The following is an 8,877-nucleotide window of genomic DNA, read 5'->3' on the forward strand; positions in this document are numbered from 1 at the left end:
GGTGATTACCAGTCACCCCCCCCTGGACACTCCTTCCCCCAGAAAAATTGCACTACTGCTACTGTATGTACGTATATATCTTTTACTGTTCCATTATTCTATGTTCGCTCTTCTGGGTGAGATGCTAACTGCATTTCGTTGTCTCTGTACTGTACACTGCACAATGACAATAAGATTGAATTGAATCTGAATCTGAATCTGAGATTGTGTGGAGCACTGTCAAGGTATACAACAGGTAACAGCTGTAATACCTGTGTTACAACAGGTAACACCCGGTCAGTGCAACAACACTTCACACTCGCTTGAATTAAACTCCATCTGCCATTTTTCCACCCATTTCTTCATTTTAGACTTTACTTTATATTTTAGAAATACAGCGTGAAAACAGGCTCTTCGGCCCTTCGAGGCCATGCTGACCAGCAATCACCCTGTACACTAACCCTATCCTACACATTCGGGACAATTTACAATTTTACCGCAGCCAGCGTGGAGTGTGGGAGGAAATCGGAGGGCCCGGGGCCAACCCACGCAGGTCATGGGGAGAACGTATAAACTTCATACAGATCTGTAGGCAGGAATGGAACTCGGGTCTCTGGAGCTGTGAGGTAGTAACTCTACTGTGGCACCACCGTGCTGTTCTGGAGAAAAAGGGGGTGACATTTTGGGTCGGGACCATTTTTCAGACTTCTTCAGTCCTGACCAAAATGTCACCCATCCTTTTTCTCCAGAGATAATAGACAATATGACAATAGACAATAGACAATAGGTGCAGGAGTAGGCCATTCGGCCCATCGAGCCAGCACCGCCATTCAATGTGATCATGGCTGATCATCCCCAATCAGTACCCCGTTCCTCCCTTCTCTCCATATCCACTGACTCCGCTATCTTTAAGAGCCCTATCTAGCTCTCTCTTGGAAGTATCCAGAGAACCGGCCTCCACTGCCCTCTGAGGCAGAGAATTCCACAGACTCGCCACTCTCTATGAGAAAAAGTGTTTCCTCATCTCTGTTCTAAATGGCTTATTCCTTATTCTTAAACTGTGGCCCCTGGTTCTGGACTCCCCCAACATCGGGAACATGTTTCCTGATCTGGCGTGTCCAAACCCTTAACAATCTTATATGTTTAGATGCTGCCTGACCCGCTGAGTTACTCCAGCACTTCGTGCATAGCTTCAGGATAATGCATATGGTTAATATAACCGGGTCATTTGACTGAAATATGATGCAGATCCATTGGCAGGTGGGATGCGCAAATCTGGCCTTTATCCAACCAGCTGCCTATCAAATAACCATCCTTACCTGTGTTGGACAATTACCAGCCAGACTTTGCCCTTGCCCTTCCTCTCTGTCAGCTTTCCTTCCCCCTTACAATGCTTACGGGTGGCACGGTTGCTGCATTAAAGCACTAGAGATCCGGTTTCGATCCTGACTACGGGTGCTGTCTGTACAATACGAAGTTTGTACGTTCTCCTTGTGACTGTGTGGGTTTTCTCTGGGTGCTCGGGTATCCATCCACACATCCACAGATTGTTCCTTGTGTGTGGGATAGTATGGGGATCACTGGTCGGTGTGGACTCGGTGGGCCGAAGGGTTTCCTTCCGCGCTGTATCTCTAAACTAAATTAAACTAATCTGAAGAAAGGTCCCAACGCAAAAAGTTGCCTGTCCACATCCTCCCGAGAACCTGCCTGATCTGCTGAGCTACTTCAGCACTCTGTGTCCTTTTTATACAGATAGAATACTATATTTGGAGTCTGGAACTGCCAGAGGGGGATGGTGGAAGCAAGCATGGTCACATTTACAAAGTATTAGATTAGATATTCAAATGCCATGGTACAGAAAGAGCGAGGAGGTCCTATATCAAGATTACTGAATATAGCAGCAAGGAGGTCCTACTGCAATTGTTTGAGTATAGGAGCAAGGAGGTCCTACTGCAGTTGTACAGGGCCCTGGTGAGACCACATCTGGAGTATTGTGTGCAGTTTTTGAGGATGTAACTAGGAAAATGGACAACGGAGGATGTAGTGAACCTTGACTTTCAGAAAGCATTTGATAAGGTCCCACATAGGAGATTAGTGGGCAAAATTAGGGCATATGGTATCGGGGGTAGAGTGCTGACATGGATAGAAAATTGGTTGGCAGACAGGAAACAAAGAGTAGGGATTAACGGGTCCCTTTCAGAATGGCAGGCAGTGACTAGTGGGGTACCGCAAGGCTCGGTGCTGGGACTGCAGCTATTTACAATATACATCAATGATTTAGATGAAGGGATTCAAAGTAACATTAGCAAATTTGCAGAAGACACAAGTTGGCTGGCAGTGTGAACTGTGAGGAGAATGCTGTGAGAATGCAGGGTGACTTCGACAGGTTGGGTGAGTGAGCAGATGCATGATAGATGCCGTTTAATGTGGATAAATGTGAGGTTATGGTAGCAAAAACAGGAAGGCAGATTATTATCTAAATGGTGTCAAGTTGGGGAAAGGGGAAGTACAACAGGATCTGGGGGTCCTTGTTCATCAGTCAGTGATAGTAAGCATGCAGGTACAGCAGGCAGTGAAGAAAGCGAATGGCATGTTGGCCTTCATAACAAGAGGAGTTAACTATAGGAGCAAAGAGGTCCTTCTGCAGTTGTGTAGGGCCCTAGTGATACCACACCTGGAGTATTGGGTGCAGTTATGGTCCCCTAAGTTGAGGAAGGACATTATTGCTATTGATGGAGAGCCGCGTAGGTTTACAAGGTTAATTCACGGGATGGCAGGACTGTCATATGCTGAGAGAATGGAGCGGCTGGGCTTGTACACTCTGGAATATAGAAGGATGAGAGGGAATCTTATTGAAACATATAAGATTATTAAGGGTTTGGACACGCTAGAGGCAGGAAACATGTTCCCGATGTTGGGGGAGTCCAGGACCAGGGGCCACTGGATAGAAAATATAAGGGGTAAGCCATTTTGAATGGAGATGAGGAAACATGTTTTCACACAGAGAGTTGTGAGTCTGTGGAATTCTCTGCCTCAGAGGGTGGTTCTCTGAACACTTTCAAGGGAGAGCTAGATTGTGCTCTTAAAGATAGCGGAGTCAGACGATATGGGGAGAAGGCAGTAACAGGGTACTGATTGGGGACGATCAGCCATGATCACATTGAATGGCAGTGCAGGCTCGAAGGGCCGAATGGCCTACTCCTGCACCTATTGTATATTGTCGATTGTCTATTGTTTTGGTCTCCTAATCTGAGGAAGGACATTCTTGCTATTGAAGGAGTGCAGTTTAGGTTCACCAAGTTAATTCCCGGGATGATGGGACTGACATATGATGAAAGAATGGGGTGGCTGGGCTTGTATTCACCGGAATTTAGGATGAGAGGGATCTTATAAAAACAAATAAAATTCTTAAGGGATTGGACAGACTTGATGCAGGTAAAACTTTCCAGGTGTTGGGGGAGTCCAGAATCAGGGATCACAGTTTAAGAATAAGGGGAAGGCCATTTGGTGCTGAGATGAGGAAAATCTTTTCCACCCAGAGAGTTGTGAATCTGTGGAATTCTCTGCCACAGAAGGCAGTGGAGGCTGATTCACTGGATGATTTCAAGAGAGTTAGATAGAGCTCTTAAGGCTAACGGAATCACGGGATATGGGGAGAAGGCAGGAATGGGGTACTGATTTGGGATGATCAATCATGATCATATTGAATGGTGGTGCTGGCCCGAAGAGCCAAATGGCCTACTCCTGCACCTATGTTCTATGTTTCTATGCTATGGGAAAATTGCAGTAAAATTGGATTGGAATAGATAGGTCCCCATGGTTAAGCTAGGTTTATTAGTGTTATGTGTACCAAGGGACAGTGAAAAGATTTGGTATAATTTAATTTAGAGATACAGTGTGGAAAGAGGCCTTTTGGCCCAACTAGTCCATACCGTCCAATGATTAGGTATGGTACAAAACCTACCTGAATCGTGTCTGAGAATCTGTCCCAGCCCCGTGTGTGTGATTTTGGCGCTGTTTAGAGGGGGCGGGTTTAAAACGCGATTTTTACTAGGCTGTTGCAATCGAAAATGTTCAGCCTAGTAAATCATTAACGGAAAATCGCTGGAAGACCCCGTCGCAAAAGGTATTATTAGTTTTTATGGCCTTGTATAATAGTTATAGTAGTTTAAAAATCACTCTCTCAACCCGCGACCTCTCGCAGCCCCAGGGTTTTATAAAGCAAACAATTAAAGGTATGTACCTTATTTTTACATTAAAAGGGGCTTCTTAAGAACCCTGTATATAAAGTTTTCTATAGCGAATAGTTCATTTTGGGCTCTTTATATCCCGCAGTATTTTTCTGGGCATTTGAGGGCACAAATCCACTGCAATGTGAACGTTCTAAACCAGCGCGTTCACAGGAACCCACTAGAAAGCCGATTTTAATTGACTTTAATTTACAGCAATTGAACGCTAAATTCCTTCCATTTGGCTTATAAATTGATTTAAATGAGATTTAAAAATCATGTTTTATTGTGAATTATTTGTGAATATTATTTGGACACTTAGGCTATTTAAAAATGTTAATCATTTATTAAGAAATTGATAGATGTTTAGATCTAGTAATTGAAGTTTGAAATTAGCTACAATTGGGTAACAAACTAATTATATGCTTTAATTTCAGGTCCTCCAAGTAAGATTATTTTATATTTGTTTCAGAATGGTTCAATCTGTGATAACTGAAAATTTCATTCAGTTCTCTTAATTTTTAAGAAGGTTATGGGCTTTTGACTGTCCTCGATCACAGCTTTTTTGTTATGTCCATAGAAAATCAATAGGGAACAAGATGCTAATTTCCGAGTATGAAAATGGCCATAACGTTTTTATTACTTGAGATATGAAAGTGAATTAGGTGTCAAATTAAACTTATTGTTATGCTTTATCTGATGGGATAAATTGCAGACTTGATTTTTTAAATCTCAAAATTTTGTAACATTGCTACAATGATCACCTTCACACTAGTTCTATCCAACGCACTGGGGACAATTTACAGAAGCCAATTAACCTACAAACCAGCACGTCTTGGCAATGTGGGAGGAAACCCAGATGGTCACATGGAGAACGTGCAAACTCCATACAGACAGCACCCATAGTCAGGCTCAAACCTGGGTCTCTGGTGCCGTGAGGCAGCCATTTTGAGCCACCCATTTTGCATGCCATCCAATTCAATCCGATAATAGCATAAATAAATGCACGCAAGCCGAACTCAAGAACAACAGGTAGAGTGAAGAGAAAGATACAGAGTGCAGAATATCATTGCTCAGCATTGCAGCAAAACAGTTCCAGAGAAAATAAGCCAATGCCCGCAATAAGGCGAGTGGAGAATTGGGACTGTGGATGGACTGGCATAGACAAGGTAGGTCAAAGATGGTGTTATCATTCTCTGAGTGGTGTCCAGCACTGTAATGTTATTATCAAAGAGCCTCAAACCCTGAAGGAGGGTCTATCCTTCAACAAAACATTCATGAGGTCCCCGGTGTAGACACAACGTGCGCGACTCAGCCGGTGAAGGAATGGGTGACGTCTCGGATCGAGAAGAAGAAGAAAGGTCTCGACCCATTCCATAGAAACATAGAAATTAGGTGCAGGAGTAGGCCATTCGGCCCTTCGAGCCTGCACCGCCATTCAATATGATCATGGCTGATCATCCAACTCAGTATCCCGTACCTGCCTTCTCTCCATACCCTCTAATCCCCTTAGCCACAAGGGCCACATCTAACTCCCTCTTAAATATAGCCAACGAACTGGCCTCAACTACCCTCTGTGGCAGAGAGTTCCAGAGATTCACCACTCTCTGTGTGAAAAAAGTTCTTCTCATCTCGGTTTTAAAGGATTTCCCCCTTATCCTTAAGCTGTGACCCCTTGTCCTGGACTTCCCCAACATCGGGAGCAATCTTCCTGCATCTAGCCTGTCCAACCCCTTAAGAATTTTGTAAGTTTCTATAAGATCCCCTCTCAATCTCCTAAATTCTTGAGAGTATAAACCAAGTCTATCCAGTCTTTCTTCATAAGACAGTCCTGACATCCCAGGAATCAGTCTGGTGAACCGTCCCTGCATGGCAATAATGTCCTTCCTCAGATTTGGAGACCAAACTGTACGCAATACTCCAGGTGTGGTCTCACCAAGACCCTGTACAACTGCAGTAGAACCACCCTGCTCCTATACTCAAATCCTTTTGCTATGAGAGCTAACATACCATTCGCTTTCTTCACTGCCTGCTGCACCTGCATGCCTACTTTCAATGACTGGTGTACCATGACACCCAGATCTCGCTGCATCTCCCCTTTTCCTAGTCGGCCACCATTTAGATAATAGATAATTAGATAATTCCTTCTCTCCACAGATGCTGCCTGTCCCGCTGAGTTGCTCCAGCATTTTGTGGCTATATAATTAACCAATGTGTCGGGCTGTGGGGCCGTGAGCCTTCAGCGGAGTGACTGAAGCAGGTGCGATTGTTTGTTATTCACAAGTTATATGAGTAGAATTAGGCCATTCGGCCCATCGAGTCCACTCCGCCATTCTATCGTGGCTATCATTCTCTGCCTCAGAGGTGGAGGCAGGTTCTCGGGATGCTTTCAAGAGAGAGCTAGATAGATCTCTTAAAAATAGCGGAGTCAAAGGCAGGAAAGGGCTACTGATTGGGGATGATCAGCCATGATCACAGTGAATGGCGGTGCTGGCTCGAAGGGCCAAATGGCCTACTTCTGCACCTACTGTCTATTGTCTGATTTCTGCCTCCCACAAACATCTGTTTGTTTGATTTTTAACTATTTTTTGAAATTAACCAGCGCGTTAAAAAAATACGTAAAATCTCAGGTGGCTCGAATAATAAAACTCGGTTCAAATTAAATTAAATACAAATCAAATTAAATTGGCAACTCGGCTTGAGATGGCATGTGCAGGAAGGAACTGGAGATGCTGGCAAAAGTGGTAAAAGCTTGGAGAAGGGTCTCGACCCGAAACGTCACCCATTCCTTCTCTCCAGAGATGCTGTTTGGCCCGTTGAGTTACTCCAGCAATTTGTGTCTGGCTTTGGAGAAGATTCACTTCGAGAATCGCGCCACCGAGCGCCTTGCCAGACAGGGACTCCGTTTACGAATTCATAATTACATTCTTCGTACGTGAGGGTTTTAGGTTAATTGGCTCTAGTGTAGAGGTAGTGGGTGAGAAAATGGGATAACATGAAACTGGTGTGAACGGACTCGGTGGGCCGAAGGGCCTCTTGCAAGCTGTATCATTCAATCAAACAAACACTTCCAGACGTGTAGCAAGGAACTGCATATGCCGGTTTAAACCGGAGATAGACACACACACAATGCTGGAGTAACCCAGCGAGACAGGCAGCATCTCTGGAGGGAAGGAATGGGTGGCGTTTCGGGTCGAGACCCTTCTTCAGACTGAGAGTCAGTGTAGAGCAGTGGTTCCCAACCTTTTTTACCCCATGGACCCCTTGGGCTCTTTAAATTTTTCTGTGCCCCCCTCCTTGACATCATTAGAGAAAAAAGGTGGCCCCCTTCATTGAACCTAAATCCCCAAATTTTTCTGTGCCCCCCTGAGAGTTTGCCATGGCATATGGCCCCAGGTTGGGAATCACTGGTGTAGAGGGATGGGGTGGATTCAATGGGCCGAAGGGCCTGTTTGCATGCTGTATTTCAAAACTAAAATGTCTGCAGCTAGTTGCTTTAAATCTTCTGGTTTACGCAATGATTGTGTCTGTAACCTTTTGTCCATCAAAATAAAGCTGACGGCCGTCACAGGCGAGATTCCCCAGAGGGTTAAAGATACTTACATTAGTGTAAACTATTCCCATTCAAGAATGATTGATGTGGTTGGGATTGCAAATGTAAGAAACCGCTTTCCATAGCCGGGATAGAACGATTTGCGTAAACACTCCCTTGAGAATGACTCCTTGGGAATGAAACACTCTTTCGTATCTTAGAAACATAGAAACATAGACAATAGGTGCAGGAGTAGGCCATTCGGCCCTTCGAGCCTGCACCGCAATTCAATATGATCATGGCTGATCATCCAACTCAGTATCCTGTACCTGCCTTCTCTCCATACCTCCTTTAGCCACAAGGGCCACATCTAACTCCCTCTTAAATATAGCCAATGAACTTGCCTCAACTACCTTCTGTGGCAGAGAATCCCACAGATTCACCACTCTCGGTGTGAAAAATGTTTTTCTCATCTCGGTCACAAAAGACCCTTATCCCCCTTATCCTTAAACTGTGACCCCGTGTTCTGTATCTTCAGAGATACGGCATGGAAACAGACCCACCGAGTCCGCGCCGACCAGCGACCCCCGCACACTGGTACAACCAACACACACCAGGGATACTTTATTGTTAACCGAAGCCAATTAGTCGACAAACCTGTACATCTTTGGAGCGTGAGAGGCAACCGGGGCACCCGGAGAAAAGCCACACGGGTCACGAAGAGAAGGTACAAACTCCGTACAGACAGCATCCGTGATCAGGATCGAACCCGGGTCTCTGGCGCTGTGAGGCTGCAACTCTACCGCTGCGCCACCGTGCTCACTCACGAGAAAAAAAACTGCAACCGTGTAGATACATACAGGAAACGCTAATAGACAGCCCAACTTGCCCACCACGACCAACATGTCCCATCTACCCTAGTCCCACCTGCCTGCGTTTGGTCCACGTCCCTCTAACCCCGTCCTATCCGCGTAAGTTGGGATGTAATGTTAAAATTGTACAAGGCATTGGTGAGGCTAATTCTGGAGTATGGTGTACAATTTTCGTCGCCTAATTATGGGAAGGATGTCAACAAAATAGAGAGAGTGCAGAGGAGATTTACCAGAATGTTGCCTGGGTTTCAGCAACTAAGTTACA

The sequence above is a fragment of the Leucoraja erinacea genome, chromosome 3 (genome assembly GCF_028641065.1).
Source record: "Leucoraja erinacea ecotype New England chromosome 3, Leri_hhj_1, whole genome shotgun sequence".
Classification (NCBI taxonomy): Eukaryota; Metazoa; Chordata; class Chondrichthyes; order Rajiformes; family Rajidae; genus Leucoraja; species Leucoraja erinaceus.